The sequence below is a fragment of the Astatotilapia calliptera genome, chromosome 14 (assembly GCF_964374335.1).
Source record: "Astatotilapia calliptera chromosome 14, fAstCal68.1, whole genome shotgun sequence".
NCBI lineage: Eukaryota > Metazoa > Chordata > Actinopteri > Cichliformes > Cichlidae > Astatotilapia > Astatotilapia calliptera.
In genome coordinates, this window is record NC_137435.1 from 33,117,501 (window position 1) to 33,138,486 (window position 20,986).

Here is a 20,986-nt window from a genome sequence, read left to right on the forward strand (position 1 = left end):
CCCAGCTTATATGACCTCAGAGAGGTGATTGCTGACTGGGCCCAGGTGGTAAGTGAGTCCAATGAGCAGCAGCTGTGTCCTGGGGAGAGAGAGAGCAAGAGAGAGACAGAGGGGTGGAGCAAAAGAGGAGGAGGCGGAGAAAAACACCACGCCCACACAACGGCAGTATCAGGAGGCCCAGCTAGGGCCGTAACAATCGCGCTATATATCGTTACCGCACATGCTTCAAATTATACCGTGATATGGATTTTTGGCCATATCGCCCAGCCCTACTACCAACATCTGCGAACAAATATAATGCTATAAAGTTGTTCTATATAGTGTGTAACTGTTAATATAGAGCGTTATTACATTTATTGCTAACGCAATCATATGGCACATTGACTTCTGAGGAAATTTTAGATGGCATCATCAGCAAGGTTGCCGACCACTGAAGCAGGCTAATAATAATACGGCACAGGCCAAAATTTATAGTATATTAAGTTAAAGTGTAAAAGTGTAAATATTGCTAAGTATGGATAGTTGCTATAAGGATTTTATTTATGATATAGCAGCGAGGAAAGCCTTTGACAGTTATAATGGTTATACATGACCAAATAACAAATCCCAACACTTCCAGAATGCTCTCGTTTTCACTTTGCATAAAATATATTTAAATCATTGTAGCTGTGATGTGTCCATGTCTTAAGTGAAAAACAGGATAAAATAATATGTAAAAACTAGTGCTGTCAATAGATTAAAAAAATGAACTAATTAATCTCACAATTTTCTGTAATTAATCGCGATTAATCGCAATTACTTGATCAATAGCCTGGTTGCAATTACATTTTTTTAACTTTATATTTAAGCTTGTAACTAACATTTATTGAATATAATGAAGTAAATGCAGAATAAAGAATGTATGCTTAAATTCAAAGAGAAGTTGAATAGTTTTCTTCTTCTTCTTATATACTAATAGGTAAGTATAGACTAATATATAATATATATTAGTTCTGTCAAACAAAATTTTTTTTAATCAGATTCATCACAGGGTTACAATGGATTCATTTTGATTAATCACGATTAAATATTCATTTTTATTCTATATTAATCACATTTCATTTTGCATGAGTAAACAGACTAAAGAAAAAAGGTAAAATATACGCACTAAACATGTTTATTGAACATCTAGAACATTCATGTTAACAAAAAACTCCATAAACATTTATCCACCCTCTCTCTGTCACTCTTGGGGAGGCACTTCAAGTCCTTGAAAGGAGGAACCAAAGCTATGTAAAGCACGAATCCTCAACGATATTAATAGTTCTGCAGTTTGTTGCAATCCACTTGGCAACTGTGTCAGTCAATATTTCCGGGGTAGACTCACTGAGTCCCCGATGCTCCGTGAGTGGTTTGTTGCAAGCTGGGTGACACGTAAGTCCTAGCAGCATCCCCAACTAACGTATGCTTTGCGTCAATGTACTATTTTAAGCTGGAAGTGCTTCGGTGAAAGGAAAATTCCTTCTTGCCCAATGTGATAGTACATTATGTCGGTCAACTGTTCCGTCTTGTTATTTTTTTTAATACTCAAATGTCCCATTGAGATGGGCAATGTGCGTTTATCATCTTCCATTGATTGTCACAACCAGATCAACTGCCCATTTGCGGATGTGCAAAGGTAACTCTACTTGGACAAACTGCTTGAAATGCGTTGACAGAAACATTTCTGGGATTTTGAGTCATTCTGCACTCTAGATGTGTTAATTGCATTAAAAATTTCAATCGTACTGACCATGATGGCGGATTAATTTGCGTTAACGCGTTAATTTGACAGCACTAGTAAAAACACATGAATTTTATCCAAAAATGATTATTGGAAAAGCTAAAAAATACACTCTAGCTCCCTTCTGAAACATTTTTCAGGAATACTCATCCATTTATTTATACCCTCTTAACAGATGCACTACAATACTATAATAGTATATATAGTCCGGACAATAACTGACTATAAGCAACCAGCTTCTTCAATGATGAATGCCGATGCTTCACTGGCTGATGAGCTGAACACGTTTATGCTCACTTCAACGCTGCAGCAAATAACACAACAAACGGCTGCGAGTGCACCAGTGAAGACAATGCTTTCACCATCACAGAGCATGCCATGAGGAAAGCTTTCAGGACAGTGAACATCAGGAAGGCAGCAGGATCAGATGCAATCTGGGGTCCTCAGAGCCTGCGCTGACCAGCTAGCACCGATGTTCACTGAGATCTTCAACCTCTCCCTGGCACAAGCAGTAGTTTCCACGTGCTTTAAATGGTCCATCATCGTCCCTGTCCCAAAGAAACAATAGCCCGCTTGCCACAATGTAGCACTGACTTCAATAGTGATGAAGTGTTTTGAGAAACTGATAAGAGACAACATCACTTCTTCACTTCCTGCCACCATTGACCCACTTCAGTCTGCATACCAGACTAATTGTTCCACAGACCATGCCATATCTCACCTGCCCCACACATCCCTGAGTCACCTGGACACTGGCAGAGGGAATTATGTTAGGATGCTGTTTGTGGACTACAGTTTAGCATTCAACACAACAATTCCCTCAAAGCTTTTTACCAAGTTGAAGGATCTAGGGCTGAGCTCATCACTGTGCCAGTGGCTCCTCAACTTCCTCACAATCAGCGAGGGTAAAAAAAACAAGTCTACCCCTCCATCTCACTCAACACTGGAGTGCCTCAGGGCTGTGCCCCTGCTTTACTCACTGTACACTTATGACTGTGTAGCCACATCAGACACCACCTCCATTGTCAAGTTTGCTGACGACACTGTTGTTGTGGGCCTGATCTCTGACAACACAGAGAAGGTCTACCTGCAGGAGATTAGGAACCTGGACAACTGGTGTCAAGAGAACAACCTCCTCCTAAGCATCAGCAAGACTATGGAGCTGATCGTGGACTTCACTACAAAGCAGGCGAGGAATTACGAGCCCTGATCATCAGTGGTGCACCAGTGGAGACAATGGACGGCTTCCAGTACCTGGGTGTACACATCACTCAGGACCTCTCATGGTCATGTCACATCAACATCCTGTTCAAGAAAGACTTAGAGACTTTCATCTGCCACTGAGGGTGCTTAACTTCTACTCATGCACCATTGAGAGCATCCTGATGGGATACATCTGCACCTGGTTTGGGAACAGCACCAAGCAGGACAGATGAGATCTGCAAAGAGTGGTGCGCTCGGCTGAACGCATCATTCGATCAGAGCTTCCTGACCTGCTACTTTCATACATCGCGTCACCATATGCACTCTGTTTATTTGCACACTTCTTATAATTGCACACTTTGTATTTTCTTGCACACTTCTTATAATTTCTTTCCTAAATGTTACTTGCACATTATTTTTTACTGTAAATTTCTTTATTGTAGTTTAATGGTCGGGCATTTCACCACGTCATACTGTGTATGGTTGTGTGTGTGACAAATAAAATTTGAATTTAAGTTTGTAAAGGCATGAAGTATGAAAATGTTGTTCTGTAATCCTACAGTACATTTACATCAGTATCTTCCCGACATGTTGTACCAGTAGTGTGTTTCAGTTGCTGAGCCTCTTTTTCTTTTTCTAATGACCTTATGTTTATTGTAAACAAGCAAAGTAACCCATTTTCTCCAAACTTAACTAAAACTTGAAAACTTGCTACATTGCCTCCTAAATGGGCTGAGTTTGTTGTGAAGTGGAGGGACACTGACAGCCTGGCAGGATTTTTTAGGAACACGCCTAAAAATTTAATGCGGAGAAAATGTGTTTAGTCCTTTTTAAATTTTCTTATGAGAAGCACGAGTATTGGACACAAGTAGTTCCATTTCATGCTGCCGTGTATGAGATTTTAGTTGCAGGAAGTCATTTTCCTTTGTTCTTATTTTCCAAAGCACCTAGACTTTAATGCCATTTGGGGTGGAAAGAAATGCTCCAAAGATGTTTGGCGTGACGGAAAATCCTACTGAAGAAGGTTTTTAGCAGGAGCAAAGCCATGTTCTCCGCACCAGTTTCATCTTCTCTTTGTGTGTCCCTCTGAAGAGGTTTATTTATAGAGCCATCTGCATGTAGACATACCGGTTCTATCTCCTGCAAAACAGCTAGCTATCCCATTACTGCTCCAAGCATGCTTAATTCAGTTCAGAATGTTTTGGGTTCCGTGGTGACAACTGCTCTCCTCCAGAATCTATGTGGGCTGTGTGTGTGTGTGTGTGTGTGTGTGTGTGCGCGCGCATGTGGCAGTGTGATAAAAGACAGATGTCAGACCTAGACAGAGATAGCATAAAAAAGAGGAGAGCAGGCCAGCCTTGGCCAAGTCGCTTGGAGTGGGTGGAAAAAGAGAGTCAGAGATAGCAGCAGAGTGGCGCATGTATAATTGACAACCTATGCTTCCTCTCCATAGAGTTTATGACATTTCCGCTCTGTAATCTACTTTTCCTGGCCAATACATAAGATGGTAGTGGGCTGGGTTGTGAGTTGGCGGCTTGGATGGAAATGGCAGAGCGGAGCACAAGCCTGGCAAGGAGAATGTGAAGGGGAGAAAATGCCATGGCAGCCTTGACGTATTTTTTCTTCTTCTGTGTTGTACTTTCACCAAAAAGCAGGTCTGTCACTGATAAAGCAGTGAGGATGGGAGGCACTGAGGTGAGAAGACACTGTGCTAAAGCCAGAGAGGGTATTTTGTTTCAATATTGTGGGTGGGATTTAAATAGGTGTTGATGTGATTGATAGAAAGTAAGAGTGAAAGTGAGGTGGGGAAAGAAAAGGTTTGGTTTTGCTGGTTCAGTGCGGAATACATTTTCTCTGCGCTGGCTATTAGGTGGCAGGAAGCTGGGGGATTTACACATGCATAGGTGTGTTGCCACTAAAGTACAAAGTCAACGAGATCTTGAAACACATGTTACAGTGCAGTCTGAAGGCCAGAGATGACCAGAGCATGTTTATTTAAACAATGAATTGCAGGTTGAATTGAAAGTAAGCTCATCGTGATAAATACGATATGATTAACTCGGGGAGGAAAAGCTGCGTAGAGTGTTCAGTGAACATGATGCATTTTAAAAAAGCAAGATCCGCATATTTTCATTAAGACTTGGTTAAATTAGCTGTAAATTGCTGTGAGGCTTTTTTATGCCTTCTTTAAACCCTCCTCATCATTAAGCCCCATAACGCATGTGAATAAAAGACATCATTTGGCTACTCAGACACAACAACTATTCGAGATTCGTTTTTAACGGACATAATGGCATAAATTGTGAATTCCCATCATTTTTCTTATATAAGAGATTTATATGAAACGAGGCGCATGAAAAATACGAATGTTGTTAGGTGTGAATTTTGAAATTTTGAAGTATTAATGTTACTGAAACTTTCCCCAAGTTATTTTAAGACTTATAGATAAATTATGATACATTTCCCGATTCTCACTGTGAGGCTGTATTGGGAATTGAAAAAACGCTTCTCTTACTTTCACAGAGTTTGAAACAATAAAAATAAAATAAAATAACTGTAAATGTGCTATTTTCCTGCTCAATTTTGATATTTTAACATAGAAGTCTACAGGGTCTGCCTGTCAATGGGTGCCATTAGAAAAACTGCCAGTTTCTTTTGGCACTTCCACGTTGAGTTCATTTTTCAGTTCTGGAGGTTCCCCCAATGCATTAACCTAGTACACAAAAAAAGAACACTCACTGAATTTAAGTGTAGTGCCAAAGGGCCCTTTTACAAGCATCCATATGTGAGGACTGACATCTGAATTGCATTGGATTTCCATAGAGCCATGAAATAGCCTCTGAAAGCATTTATACCTGTGAGGGTTGCTTGTGTTTTTACATTTCTAGGGAGGTATGCTTCAGTTGACAACATGGGCCACAGTGTAGGGTTTCAGAAGGGTCAGTGGTTATGACATACCTAATGCATAGATTGGGTGCAGAAGGATAAAAACCCCATAAGTGAGACACTCACTGCTGCTGCAACCCAGCAGGGTTAAGGAACAGGTGTTAAAGACACCTCACATATGTCTGTATGATTTCAGCTGATATTTGATATTATGCATGGCAACAAGAAGGGAACAATCCAAAAATAAATTCAAAGGACTGAGAGGAAATCAGCAAGGAGGGCCAAGCAGAGAAGGAGCTGAGACAATGAGCAGTTGTTGCTGCATTTATTGCCCAGTATTGCCAAAGTTTGTTTCCCTCTCATTAAAATGACTTTTTCTGTGGTGGTCCCCAGGGTTTAGGTTAGATGTAGCAGAAATACCTGGCTGGGTTTAAGTTAAGCATCACTGTATGCAATTGGCTGGATTGGTTCAGATTCAGGACAGCCAACAATTACTTGTGAAATGGCCACCTGCTGCTGCTGTCCACCTCCTGGAACCACATGCGTTCAGTTGAAGAGAGCAGTTTGCAGCTTAAAATATGATGTAATGTGACATTAATAAAGTCAGTTTACTTTGTTAGCTGATTGTTAAGTGGTAGTTATAGGACATTTTGATCGCAGTATGCCACTGTATGATGCCTTCATCCAAGCTGTGTTTCTGCACTTTGCATGTTCACACGATGAATGTTTTTAAATCAGGTTTTATGAACTTTTCATCAGAGGGCAGCATCAAACCATTTGTTTCTTTCGGACTTCAATTTGAACAATGTATACTTTGCAAGATTAACATGCACAATATAATGGAATTGTCCCCGATACTCAGTTCAGGTTTATTTATATAGCGCCGAAAGATCCTACAGCAGAGGTGTCAAACATATTATCCGGGAGCCAGAATTGGCCCGCCAAGGACTCCAATGTGGCCCAGTGGATGACTTTGGAAAATGTGAAAGAAGACATGGATTTGATGTATCCATACGATGGTCAAATTAATTCCATTCTTTTGTGAGCATGTCTTAAGTAGAGCAGGGCGATATGGCCAAAAATATTTATCACGATATATATTTGAAAATTTGCGATAACGATATAACTGACGATATAATTGATACGAGACAAAATACAACTCCACAACATTACTAGCGCAAAAAGACAACCTTCCATTTATTTTCACTTAAACAAGAAGCTGGTTTTTAGGTACATTAAAGCTTTATAAAAATGTAACAGTGCAAATGCAAATTCCTTGCTGAAAGTTTAACCAAAAGGCATTTCCGGTAAAAATGGGCTGACATATCCTGAGCATAACCATGTATAATATCCACTGAAGTTAAAAAGAGGTGCTTTGCAACATTAAACTGCAGTGTGCAGTACGTATTTTTCGGACCATAAGGTGCACGGGATTATAAGGCACATTAAGCGAAACAAAGCAGTCAGATAAATCAAACTTTATTAAACTCATTCTTCTTGCTTCCTCCACTTCTGTACCATTGATTCATTAATGTTGAATTCTCTGGCAGCTGCTCTATTCCCATGTTGTTGCAGTACATTAATGACTAACCTCGTATTGTGGATGGATTATTTCAGTTGTTCTCCTGACTGAAGTTTGGTCCGTTTACAGCATCCTGCCATGCGATTGCATTTGTCTCTAACTATCAGGAACCTTAACGTTAACTTTTATAAGTGGAAAAGTGTTAGTGTTCGTCCTCCAGCTTCACTGTTTATGTTATGCTAACATAGCTGTGTCGCTAGCGATCACGTAGCACATCATTATATACCAGCTAGCCCAACTTCAGTAACCCTACAAACGTCACTGCTGTTTAGTTTCCTGTCTTCATTTATGTTGGAAGTGGACTTGGATTTGGGGAGGAGCCAAGATGGCGACCTGTGTGGACGCTTCTCTGTAAGCTCGTGAATTTCTGATGAGTACCTAACGTTTTAAATGATCTAAACGGACTCAGATAATTCCTTTATTAGAAGTGACTCATTGCACTTGTGTTTTGCACACGTACAGGACATCTTTATAACATCAGGCCGACACAAAGTGTGGAGAGCTTCCCTCAACTCTGATGTGATGAAGAAGAAGAATCTCAGGTTGGCTGAAGATCTCACCTACATGGAGAGACAGTGCAGAAATAAACTGTGGCCAACTGTCAAACAAGCCCGTGACGAGGGAAAGAAGACCAAACGGATTGGTCCTGTGGCCATCATTGATGGTGTAAGACACACTGCATAAATAAGAGGTTATTAAAAGATCAGCAAGATGACTGAAATACTTTAAGTTCACTCTGTAAGTTACCTAACATTAACAGGTATTTCAACTACCTCAGGCTCCCAATGTTACTGTTCAATATTTAATAATTTTGAGGCACTTGTATATTGTATTTTTTGTTTGTTTTGTTTTGCTTGAAATACCTCAGGTTCATTAGGTAATATGTTTACAACCAATAATATCCTCTTTAAATTTTCTATAAAACTTTCATACCTCCAAGTTAGTTGTACCAATATTTGGCAAACATTATTATGGTTATGTTTGGACTTGCTTATGTTTTACAGTGTGAGTAGTTAAACATCCTACTTTCTTGGTGTATAAATGTTAATTTGCTTAAGTATTTGGGTCACTTCGATGGGGAAAAACGAAATAGAGTCTGAAGACTTTTACTTAGGTACTCAACATTTAGTTTTCCTGTTTGAGAGTATCTTCTTTAGGTGTTTATACCTTAGCACCTTATAAATTTCTAGTTAATTTTACAGACATCCAGTTCACTTTATTCATTCCCTTCTTCTCTTATGACAGACTTATATTTCAGTTCCTTAAAAATACTATCCCTTAATGTTAGAGGTATTCGTGACAGTACCAAAAGAAAGTCAATTTTCATTTTCTGTAGACGGAAAAATGCTGATTTGATTTTTCTACAAGAAACTCATTCGAGTGATAATGATGTAAAATTCTGGAAAGCACAGTGGGGTGATCAGTGTTATTTTTGCCACGCCTCTCAACATTCGGCAGGCGTAGCCATTCTCCTTAACAACTTTAAAGGCAATATTATTGAATCATTGTCTTCAGATGAAGGCAGATGGATTATTCTGGTTTTCAAATTGGACAACACCTTCTTTATAGTCTGTAATTTATACAGTCATAATAACACAACTCAGGCCAAATCTATGTGCATACAATTATCTGAGAAACTTGATTTTTTAAAATCAAAATATAAGGGAGCCCACATGATTCTTGGAGGAGATTATAATGATGCTCCAGACGATCTTATAGATAGAGTACCAATAAGAACATCTCAACACTCAAAATTTAAAAGCACTGCATTTTTCTGTGAACAACTTGCAGTTATAGATGTATGGAGATTCTTCAACTCTGATACAAAAGAGTTTACCTGGAGCAATGCAAATAGATCTCTACAATCCAGAATTGATTTGTGGTTAATATCTTCTTCGTGTTTACATTTTGTTTCAGAATCTTCTCATGATTTTGCTCCATTAACTGATCACAAATTCATCACAATTCACTTAGTTGGCAATAAACAAAGTCAAAGTAAACTACGTGGTTTTTGGAAGCTAAATAATAATTTATTGAATGATGATACATTTTGTAGTATAGTGGAAAAAACGGCAGAACAGATATTCGGGGATACCAATATGAATCACACACTAAAATGGGAATTTTTCAAATTCAAGGTAAGGGAAGCGGCAATAAGGCGAAGCAAAGAAATTAAAAAAAGAAATGACACTAAAGAAATCAGTATTATGAATGAATTAAACATATTAATGAAGAAAGATGCTCTATCAGATGATGAAGAAATTAAATTGAAAAGACTAAAGGAAGAAATAGATAATGCATATATTAACCTTCCTGCCTTCTTGGGACCTTTTTGTGCCACTGCTATGTGTTAAATGGCTGCCATTTCCACTGTGTTCAGTGGAATATAACCAAACTTGCCACAGGATAGTTTTTACCTGTCAATGTTAATATTCCAGTGTGAATTCCTTAAATCAGCCTAAAATGGCTGAGCAGCAGAAATCCCCACACCCATCACCCTGGGGACTATTTTCTGCCCATTGACTTCCATTATAAACGCTATTTTTCAACCCCAAATTATCATCATATGATTTTATTTTTTCTTCTTTTCTTGGATGTCAATGAAGACTCAGGGCCTTGAAGTTTTAATTTTTAAATTGCAAAAAAAATGCAAAAAAAATAATGGCAGGTCAAAATGTATGTTGGTGCCAATCTTTGGTCCATCTAAAGGCCTACTTATAATGACAATCACATATTACTTCAACTGGTTTTTTGTGGAAATATTTAGTTTCGTTTTTTGGTTTTTGGGGCTTATAACACAGGGCGCTCATGTAATAACACTGGGATTTGAAGGGTTAAAACAACGAAAATATAATTAAAACTTTACATGAATATTTCAGGGAGAAGTAGTTTTACAAGGTTGGCTAATTTAAAGTGGAATAAAATATGGATATATGGTCTTTTTATGGCGTGGCTGAGAATGGTCCCTAGGGTGATGGGTGTGATTTTTTTAAAGGATGGCAGGAGGGTTAACATAGCTAAAGGGGCTTTTATAAGGTCCAAAGCAAAATGGCTAGAACTAGGTGAAAGAAATTCTAGTTACTTTTTTGCTCTTGAGAAACGAAACCAAAGAAGAAACAATATATCTGCTCTTAAGATTGATAATAACATAACCACTAATTATTTAGATATCTCAAAACATGTTGGTTCATTCTACAAAGATATATACAAATCAAATTGTAATATCAATGATTGTGATCGATTTATCGAGTCAGTTAAAAACTTTGCACCAACTATCTCAGAAAACTTTAAAACTAATTGTGAACGTCCCATAACAAAATCAGAAATTTCAGAGGCAATTCGATCAATGAAAAAGGGCAAATCTCCAGGTAATGATGGTTTGTCAGTGGAATTTTATTTACAGTTATGGGATATCATTGTTGATCCTTTATTAGAATTGTTTAAGGAATGCCTTGATGGAAAAGAAATGTCCACAAGCATGAAACAGGGTATTATAACTTTAATTCCTAAACCTGATAAAGATCTTCTTGTTATAGAAAATTGGAGACCTATCACGCTTTTGAACATAGATTATAAGATTATCTCATTGGTCTATGCCAAAAGATTAAAGAAAAATCTGGATGAGATCATAGCTGAAATGCAAACCGGATTTATATCAGTTCAAACATAAGGCTTATTTTTGACCTATTAGACTACTCTGACAATATAGATGATGATTCCCTTATTGTGTTTCTTGATTTTTATAAAGCTTTCGATACGGTAGAACATTATTTCTTATTTAAAGCACTCAAAACCTTTGGTTTTGGTCCAAACTTTGTGTCAACTATCGAAATGTTTTATAAAAATATTGACAGTTGTGTTATACTATATCCAAATACTACTAAAAGATTTCCTGTCATGAGATCTGTTCGCCAGGGTTGCCCAATTTCAATTTTTTGATTGTGGCTGAACTACTTTCATTAAACATTTTAAATAGCCCAGTCATTAAAGGTTTATCTATTTTTGGTAAAGAAATCAGAGTGACTCAACTAGCAGATGACACCGTTTTATTCTTAAAAAACAAAGATCAGATTGAAAATGCTATTTCATTAATAAATGATTTCTCAATTGCCTCTGGTTTAAAACTAAATAAATCTAAATGTGAAATTTTCTGTTTGTACCAATCAAATGTCAAATCCTTATACAATATTCCTGTCAAAAACTGTGTTAGATACCTTGGTATTCATGTCTGTAAGAATGACACAGAGCGTCAACAACTCAACTTTTCTCCCAGGATGGAAAAAACTAAAACTATACTGAAGTTATGGCTCCAAAGAGACCTATCAATTTTTGGTAGAATCCTTTTGACTAAAGCTGAAGGTGTTTCCAGATTTGTGTATCCAGCCCTTTCCCTTAATGTGTATGATTCCACATGTAAAAATGTTAATAACTTATTTGTTAACGTTGTATGGAAGAATAAGCACCATCATCTAAAAAAGTCATTGCTTTGTGGACCTAAAGATAAAGGTTGTTTTGGCCTTCTGGACTTCATGGACCTGAACTATACATTTAAGGTGAAATGGCTAAAAGAATGCTTAAAATCTCCTGGATCATTATGGCATTTCATTCCACATAACATTTTTAGAAATGTTGGAGGTTTACAGTTCCTATTGTCTTGTAGTTACAGTATATCAAAGTTACCAGTTAAAATGTCTGCATTTTATCAGCAGGCATTGTTGGCTTGGAAATTATGTTATTCACATAACTTTTCTCCACATAGATCTATTATCTGGAATAACGAATGTATTACTAAGAGGAACAAATCACTATATTTGCAGAATTGGATTGATAAAAATATAATCTATTTAAAAGACTTATTTGACTCTGAAGGCCAGCTACTTAGTTACAATGACTTTATTACAGAAAAAACATTCCCTATCACATTTAAAGATTTTAGCTCTGTAATAAAGTCCGTTCCCAGCGGACTGACTGAGTTGATGAAAAGCTACAAAACACAGAACACACCACATGCATCCGTTAACACTCTTTATATAAATGGTATTGATTTCTTAAGCAAGAAATGCACCAATAAACATATTAGAGAATGTTTGTATAATGCTAAGAAAATAACTCCAAGAGGGAAGTTTTTTTGGAATGCTATTTTTGATAATATCAACTGGGATAAAGCGTGGCTTGTTCCTTTTAGATTTTGTATTACAAACAAAGTTAGAGAATTACATTTGAAAATATTACATAACATATATCCATCCAACATGTACATTTCAAGATTCTGTGACATTGATAGAAAATGTACCTTTTGTAAAACTGAACTTGATAGTGTTACTCATTTGTTTTATGGCTGTTCATATAGTGCTACATTTTGGAGAGAGCTTGAAAATTATATACTGTGCAAGACAACATACGAAATCAAAATTGAAGGGAAGAACATTATCACTTATTTTGAAACTAAAGAAAAAAAAATATGTGCCATTGTCAATCTTTATATCTTATTAGGGAAATTCCACATACATAAATGTAAATTTCAAAACTCAACCCCATCATTTAATTTGTTTTTGATTGAAATTGAATATTATTTAAACTCTCTTAAATTAACTTCCAATAAAAAAGGTTTATCATTGATTGAAATTCATTCAGAAATGTTTAACAAATGAGCTGTCATGACTTTCAAGTACTAAATTATGAAGTCTGTCACCTCCCCCCCCCCCCCCCCTTTTTTTTTCTTTATTTATTTATCCTTCTTATTTCATTGTACTGTATATTGTTACCTTTATTTGCCTTGTATGTCTACTGTTCAGGCTGAACTGGAATGACTGGCTGTTCACTTTGTAATTTCAATAAAGTTTGAAAAAAAAAATTTATGTTGGAAGTGATAGCAGAGCTGTAGGTTTGAATTTTTTCAGAAATCTCTGAGTCAGAACATGCAATATCATGCTTAGGTAACTAGCGAAACTAGCGAGCTAACTTCCGCTAGCTTCCTGCTAACTTCTAACTCCGTTAAATGTAATAACTTTAGTTTTCATGGATGCCTGGAAGTTAAACTTCATAGTTACACCTGGTAAAGCAGCAATGCTGATCGTTTTATTAAAGATGAAAGAATTTAGACAGTTTTTAACTCTCAGTGATGCTGCAGTGTTCGTTTGACCTGAAGATACGGAGTTTAGGACCCAGATTACTTCCAGATTTAAGAGCATCTTAGTCCGACAAATACGACGGCCGCTTGCATGTTCTGCAAAAAAATGTGCTTTGTCGTGTATCTGACGGACAAACACCAAACCAGTTCCACATCACTGAAGTTGCACCATTTTTACAAACCAATTCTGGTTCATCTGTTTCACTCAACAATCGGCCATGTGCGTATGAAAACAAAGGCACTGCGCATGCGCGTTTTACTCATATTCTATCGCGATATTTCATTTTCCTATCGTTGCCTAACATTATACCGGTATTACCGTGAACGGTATAATATGGCCCAGCCCTAGTCTTAAGTCACTGCCGTCACTGCTGCTGTTATGCTACCTACCAGAAAACACATGACACTCACGAATACGCTCTTTCTAACAGTAAGTATTTCAATCATTACTGGTGAAGGGCGGTGGAATTAAAACACTTTGAAATCAAAATCTTTTTGATAAAGCCTATATATACACATTTAAATAACAGGAAATTTCCTGTTATTTCTTTATTATTTGTTTTGTTTTGGAGATTATGTATCAGAATTTCAGGAGCAGGGCCATACCTCCAAACACGCTCTTTCCAGTTGTCATCTATATAGGTTCCCCCAGTTCTGCAAGCTGTTCATTCTCGTTTACGTGCCCCACCCTCTCTCCCTCCTTGTTCTCACTTCTTTAACTTCTTCATTTCTATTTAATACTCGGGGATCTGCCAGGCCCGGGAGCCATCGCCAGTCCCTTCCCCAAACCGCAGCTCAATTCATGTCAAAGCATTAACCTTTACCTACTAAAATGCTGTCAAACGTAAAATGAGGACGTGGGCCCAGCTAGTGAATTTTAAAACAGTGCAATAAGCTCATCTTTTACTCATACTCATACAATTTTAGACCCAAAGAGTTGTGCTGGCATATTTCTAGCGTTTACTACAGCAGCACCTTTTTTCATGCAGAAAAACTGACATGTATTATGTCAATAATACAATTTCAATAAAACTGATATATCTATATCTACATATATATTCCTTCCTGTGTGGACACAAACTTGTTCACACAGATAAATGTGAAAACACGCAATTCCATGCTCTGTGACACTAAAAAAAACAGATGGAAATGAAACTCCAGCATGCACACATGCTCACAAATACACACAAGCTCTCCTTCTTCATATCGATGGCCCTTAAAGAAGAGGAGAAAGAGAAAGACAATCAAGTGCATTAACTGGGTTAACCATGTTCTTTCTCTCCTACACATCTTACCCACATCATCTCCTCCTCACTCTGTCGCTCCGTTTCTCTCAGGTAGCGTCACTCGCGTTCTCTCGCCTTGTCTTGCTTGTGACTCAGTGCATTGCAGTTTCTCTCACCCCTCGCTCGTAACCCCACCACCACCCACCCTTCAACTTAGCAGCTACAGATCACTTTCTTCTTCTTTCACACTATTGTTGCTTCATCTGCCAATTTTCCTCCTCTTCAATCTATCCCCCCCACCCATCTTTAAATCTTCCTAGTCTTGCTTTTACCCACCCAGCTAAGCGTGCATTGTTTTTGCACCATGCTGTTTCACATAATGGCGTACAGCTTGTGTCGAAGTCCCGCGACTCCTTCGAAAAGAGCTTTATCTCCCAGTATAGCGCTTATCTGCGGTCTCTGGGAATAGTATGATGCAAATTGAGCAGGTGGTGATGGGTAAGTGTTGTGTATTGCCTATTCGCATTAAAATGCAGGCATTTACATTTTCCAGGTTTACAATTAAGCTATGCTTTGTAACTAATTAACATAAGTGGCGTGGTAAGCAATTAAAGCCTCCCTTTGTAACACGCAGGAAGAACAATTATATAGTTGAGTAATGAGTTCTTTCCTCAGTCTTGTCTGGTGTCTTTTTTTTGTAGTTTTTTCCCCCCCAGTGTGTCGCTCAGCTTCATGGACACATAACCATAAAGGTCTTGCAGGCATGTAGCGTATATAAGCTATGTGTAATTTTAATTTATTTATTTAGCTCAATGCTTTCCTTAAGGGTGCTGTTGTGCTCTGCAAATACACTAATACGAACCACCCACTGACAGCAAATCTAATGAAGCAGAGTTTCTCAGTATGCACATGCACAAGTACACGGGTACACAAACTTGAAAGAAATGGAGTTTGCGATGAAAGCAAACATGTTAATCGAATAACTTCAATTTTCAGACCAAAGTAAAAGGATTTGCCCCCTGGCGGACTGGAGAGGGTTATTTGATTTTTTTTTTTTGGAATATGAAATGATTCCTCTCCCTTGTGTTCTCACAACATGTCATCTTCTGAATGCCCATGATTGGCTCAGCTTTACTGGGGGAAGTAATTTACACAACAGCAAACCGTTTTATGTTAATAGAGAATAGAGATTGGGAAGCCCACCTCCTCAAGCTTTTATTGTGTAAAGGGTAGATAAATGGACCATACTTTTAGTTCTTTTAATGTGAAAGCGGTACAAATTGCTTTATAGAGTTTCAAATTCACCCACGCAAATATACCATGGTGGAAAAACTGCTGTGCTAGAGAACATCTCTTATGTTGGCCTGCTCTGCAAAAGCAGTTTGAGGTTTAAGTCTTTAGTTAACCACACTTCCTAGGCTAAAAATGAACATCCTGCGTGAGTCTGAAATGAGAAAACGGAAAGTTACATACCCTTAAGATCATTCTTTTCAACATGCAGAACAGGACACTGTGATGGCAGGTTATCACTGACAGGTTGGCTTATAATCTATGAGTATTCACCATTGTCAGCAGAACAGATAGCAGGCATTAGCTGGCACGTCAGAAAACCTAAAACCTCAGTCAGAGATAAAAGGTAACAGAACATTGGTTAACACAGCATTATCTATTAGCTCTGGCTTTCTGCTTCGGGTTCTGTGCATTCTCACATTTGTTGCATCATTTGAATCTTCTTCTATATGAAATGATCGACTAAGCATTGCCGACGGACATTATCAGAGGATTGGATTGAGATCCTTCAGAAATCTGAAAAGCAGGAATAGTAAAATGCAACACTGTTGCTGCAGTAATATAATTTAATGTATAAAAATAATAATATAATGGATAATAATATAGTATTATAATATAATATTTAATTATGTGATATTATGATGATCACAGGCACACAGTGGAAAAAGGAAATAGGCTGACTTAAGTTAATGTATTTTCTTTTACTGATTGGTGTAGGCTTGGTCCTGTTCTTTATTTCTAATATGACGAGCTGCTAAATTCTTAGAGCTGCTAAATTTGAAAACCTTTATAATTAAACATTACAGGTTACTCAGTGTGTTCAGGCCTGAAAGCCTAATAAAGGATGAGGAAATCACTTTAGTTTGTTGCCGGATCAAAATGAAATTAACAAATTAATAATTATAAATAACATACAAATGCTCAATTTTCTTATTTGTCTTCTACTAGCTGCTACTCCAGGGTGTAAAAGACACATAGGAGCTTTAGGATAAAACATAAAGAACACCAAAAACCTTGTGATTGTTTTGATCATGGGCAGATTGCCACAGTTACTCATAGTTTCCATGGAAGACTTGTCTGCACTTACCATTTATAGAGTGTTCCTAGATAAGTCAGAAGTGAGTAAACTATAAGTGAAAAGCTAATTAAATATTCCAACTGTGTTTCTTCTTTTTGGCTACAGTAGCAATTTACATAGTTCTTTTTCAAATACAAAGAGGAAATTCATGAGGAGAAACTAAAATCTTGGCCAAAGTTCCGCCCAAAGGTACAGTTATAAACACTAATCAATTTGTCTTGTTGCAACTTAAAGTGTCTTGGGAATGTTGTCGTTCTTTGTTTAGCCCAGCGGCAATGCTCACGATTGCAACGCTCTCCTATGTTAAACCCGTTTATTTCTGTTGACAGCTTTATTATAGCTTCCCGCTCATTTGCATAGGTAATCAGGCCATACTTTCTGAGCCTGTTAAGATTTAAGATGGCAGGCACTAATTGGAAAAGGGAAGGCAATAAAGCACCATTTGAGCTTGATTTTACAACTTCCTCTCATTGCTTGGGACTAATAGCAACGTCCCTGCACCTTGGGACAGATTAACTTATTTTGTTTTTTTTGGCCTCAGATGAAACATATGAAGTGGGTTAATTGCCTTGCCCCAGCTGGAAATGGCAGAGAAATTGTCTAAAGCGTATAATCTTTTCAAATCCAAGGTTCTTATACAGGCTCGAGCTTGACAGCAATATTGACTTTCTGTATTTGCAATGGCTGTAAATATTTGACTGAAGCAACAAAAAAGAATAAAAACAATTTGTATGCATTCATTGCAACCTTCACTTCAAACACTTAGCTCTATGGGTCAGTGTTCAGTCATTTTCAAGCTACCAGAGACATGCATCGCCTCTGCAGGTCATGAGAGCAGGGCTCATTGTGACACCTGCTGTTCAAGAAATGGAAATTTTAATGAAGTGAGCACAGAAATGGCTGTATTTCCACCCTCCCTGGTGTGGGAGAATGGCACTTTAACCACACTGCCCAAAAATGGACCGGTGATTTCATTAGAGATAGAGGCAGTCAACCCATCCTGTAATCCCAGCTCTCCTTGTGCCAATATGTAGCATGTTGGGAAAGTGAATCAGCACTTATTGAATATCTTCACTTTAGCCACTTATCCATTGCTGTTTCTACTTTTCTGATCATCCAAATTACTTTTGATACAAATATTCTGATAGTGAACAGAGGTTAACAAGTTAGAATGAAGCAACACAGAGAATGGAGCCAAACATTTGCTGTAGTAGCTGTATTTTTGTCAAGTCAGTTAAATTTATATAGTCCTTCATCATAAAATCTACACTTGCCTACCTGCCAAAGACAAAAGCTGACTCATGGCCAATTGGATTGCTTTTTGCAAAAAGTAAGGCTTAAAAAGAACAAGAACAAAGAAGGATGTCTAAGCAACTAAAGCAGCTTAAAGGTTAAACGATGAGAGAGCGGTTGCAGTTGTGGGTGTGGGTGTTATCAGAAAGTCTACAAAAGAGAAGGCACGAAAGGAAGAAGGTGCTACTTCATTTATCAGATAAAATTATACCAGCTTTTCTTAAAATTTTCAACAGGAAACACACTGAATGATATACTGCCTTCACTGTATGCACTTTTATAATTATACGGCTATCAAGCTAGCTATAGTTCAATCTGACCAGCTAATTTTCATAGTTAAAAAATGAATGTACCCACTGTGATGTCATAAATTAGATTGTAAAGTCACATGTAAGAGCCTTGATTTTAACATTTGTATCTTGCCATCTTTTATTTTGGAGACAGAATTGCTCACATTAGCATGACAGGGTGGAGTGCCAAGTTATCGCTTAACGCTAACTAGCCTGATTAGAAAGGTGCAGCTAAAGACTGCATGATTGCATTGCACAGACACAGAGAGTGCATATTTAGTGCTAAGTAACAGTGCTAAGTTCAAATAAAACACCCAGTCAGAGTGCACAACACGTTTGCCACTCTGGCCTTAAGATGCGTATTGCTGTTGTGTACATAACATTAGCATTTTCTTTCTTGGTCAGAATTCAATATTTATCCTTGTAGTCTGGTTTAATCTAATGTCTCCAGGAGTCTCTGGCTTTTTTTTGCTGCTTGGTGCTTATTAGGTAGTAATTTAAGAGTAGTGATTCATTTTTGATCAGTTTTGTTTATAAAAAATGTAGATTAAATAAGCAGCCGTTAATAGTATATAGTTCATATATACTTAATATATTGCTGACCTTTTGAAAATCACTTGTTCATTCCTGTTATTCTTCCTTACTCAAAACAAACTTACACGAATAATGTATTTTTGTTCAGTAAAGAGCAGAAATTATTATTATTATTAGAAGTAGTAGTTAACTGACTTCTTTTACTCCTTGCAAAGACCCAAGTATCTGACTTTCTGCTAACACTCACAGTCCATCTTGCTATGAATGCAGGGCCAGCATTTTAAATCAATGTATTTTAACCAAGACTCTAATAACAAAGATTACCTGTCCTAGGCAGTGCTCAAGTTTCTCACACATTAGAGCCCAGAGAAAATGGTATTCGTGCTTTTCCACAGAAATCAATTTAGATGCTCTTGTGCCCTGCATGCATTGATGAGTTAGTTGGCCTATTACTCCTTTTATTTAAGTGTGCGAGTCAGATGAAATCACATAATTGCTGTCATTGCAGTAGCCATTTTGATTTCAATCTTCCAAAAGGTTATAGCTGAGAGAGTTTGAGGGAAAACCATAAGTGGTAAATTGAAGTTCGGGTGATAAGGTGAAGTTTGATTATTATTAGTATTTCACTTTCCAGGCAGTTTTCAAGTATAGCGCTCGACTATATTAATGCTTTATTTACGCAGTCCAGTATCTGCACGAGAGAGAATGAATGATCATGTATGCTGTGCAGTCACATTTTGAACATTTTGTTCTTCAGCTGTGACTTGAAACTGAAACATAACAGAACTACAGATAACGTACCACTCTGTGACAACCCTTAAATGATTACATCTTTCTCACACATATGATTCATAGTTGAACAATCTATTGCCTTAAAAGAATTAAAAATGTAATTTTGTGTTAGAGGTGGTGGTTGATTTTTTTGTGAAGAGCCAGGTTCCCATCATTTCTGTCTTTATGCAAATCTACCTGATGCCTGTGGGTTTGGATGTACCTTGTAAAAAAAAGTCAGATTGTTTTTTTGTTGTTTTTTTAAGAAGTGGAGCGACATTTAAAAAAAAACATTGTAGCTACAAATCTGACAGCACATTGGTCTGACATGTTTGTGCTGTTGTGCTGTGTATTTTGGTTATCACCAAACACAGTGCTGTGCATTATGCCTAAAAAAAGGTTTTGTGGTTTGTTTAGATGCAAACCTGAGCTGCGCTGCATGTGCTTTTTATAGAGAGGAGGTTTTTTCCTGACAATCTTTCTTTTTCTTTTTCTGATAGTGCTGTCATGATTAACAGTTACATGCTAACTCAGACCTGTAGCGCCTGACATGAAGCTCTAGGGAGGCTTTCTTTTTAATTTCTCTGACCATGAGGTGCATTTGCGGAGTCTTCCACTAATAATATTGTGGCATTCGATCATTCAGACCAGCAAACTGCCAACGCTTGCTGATGATCGATTAATCAGATGCATTGGATTAGTAGCAGCTAGGTAACCTCTTAATTCTTATGGAACCAGTAAGTCAGTTTAGTTTTACAGAAAACTGCATACAGTCTTTTTCACATGTCTGTATGCCACTAATCAGCAACCAGTACAAGCAAGCGAAGCACTGTTTGACCGCTTGAATATTAAAAAATTCAAATGAATCAATTATCATTTAAAATTATAGCAAAGTAGCCATTTGGAGGAAAATTAAGTCACTGCTACAGACTGATTGTAAA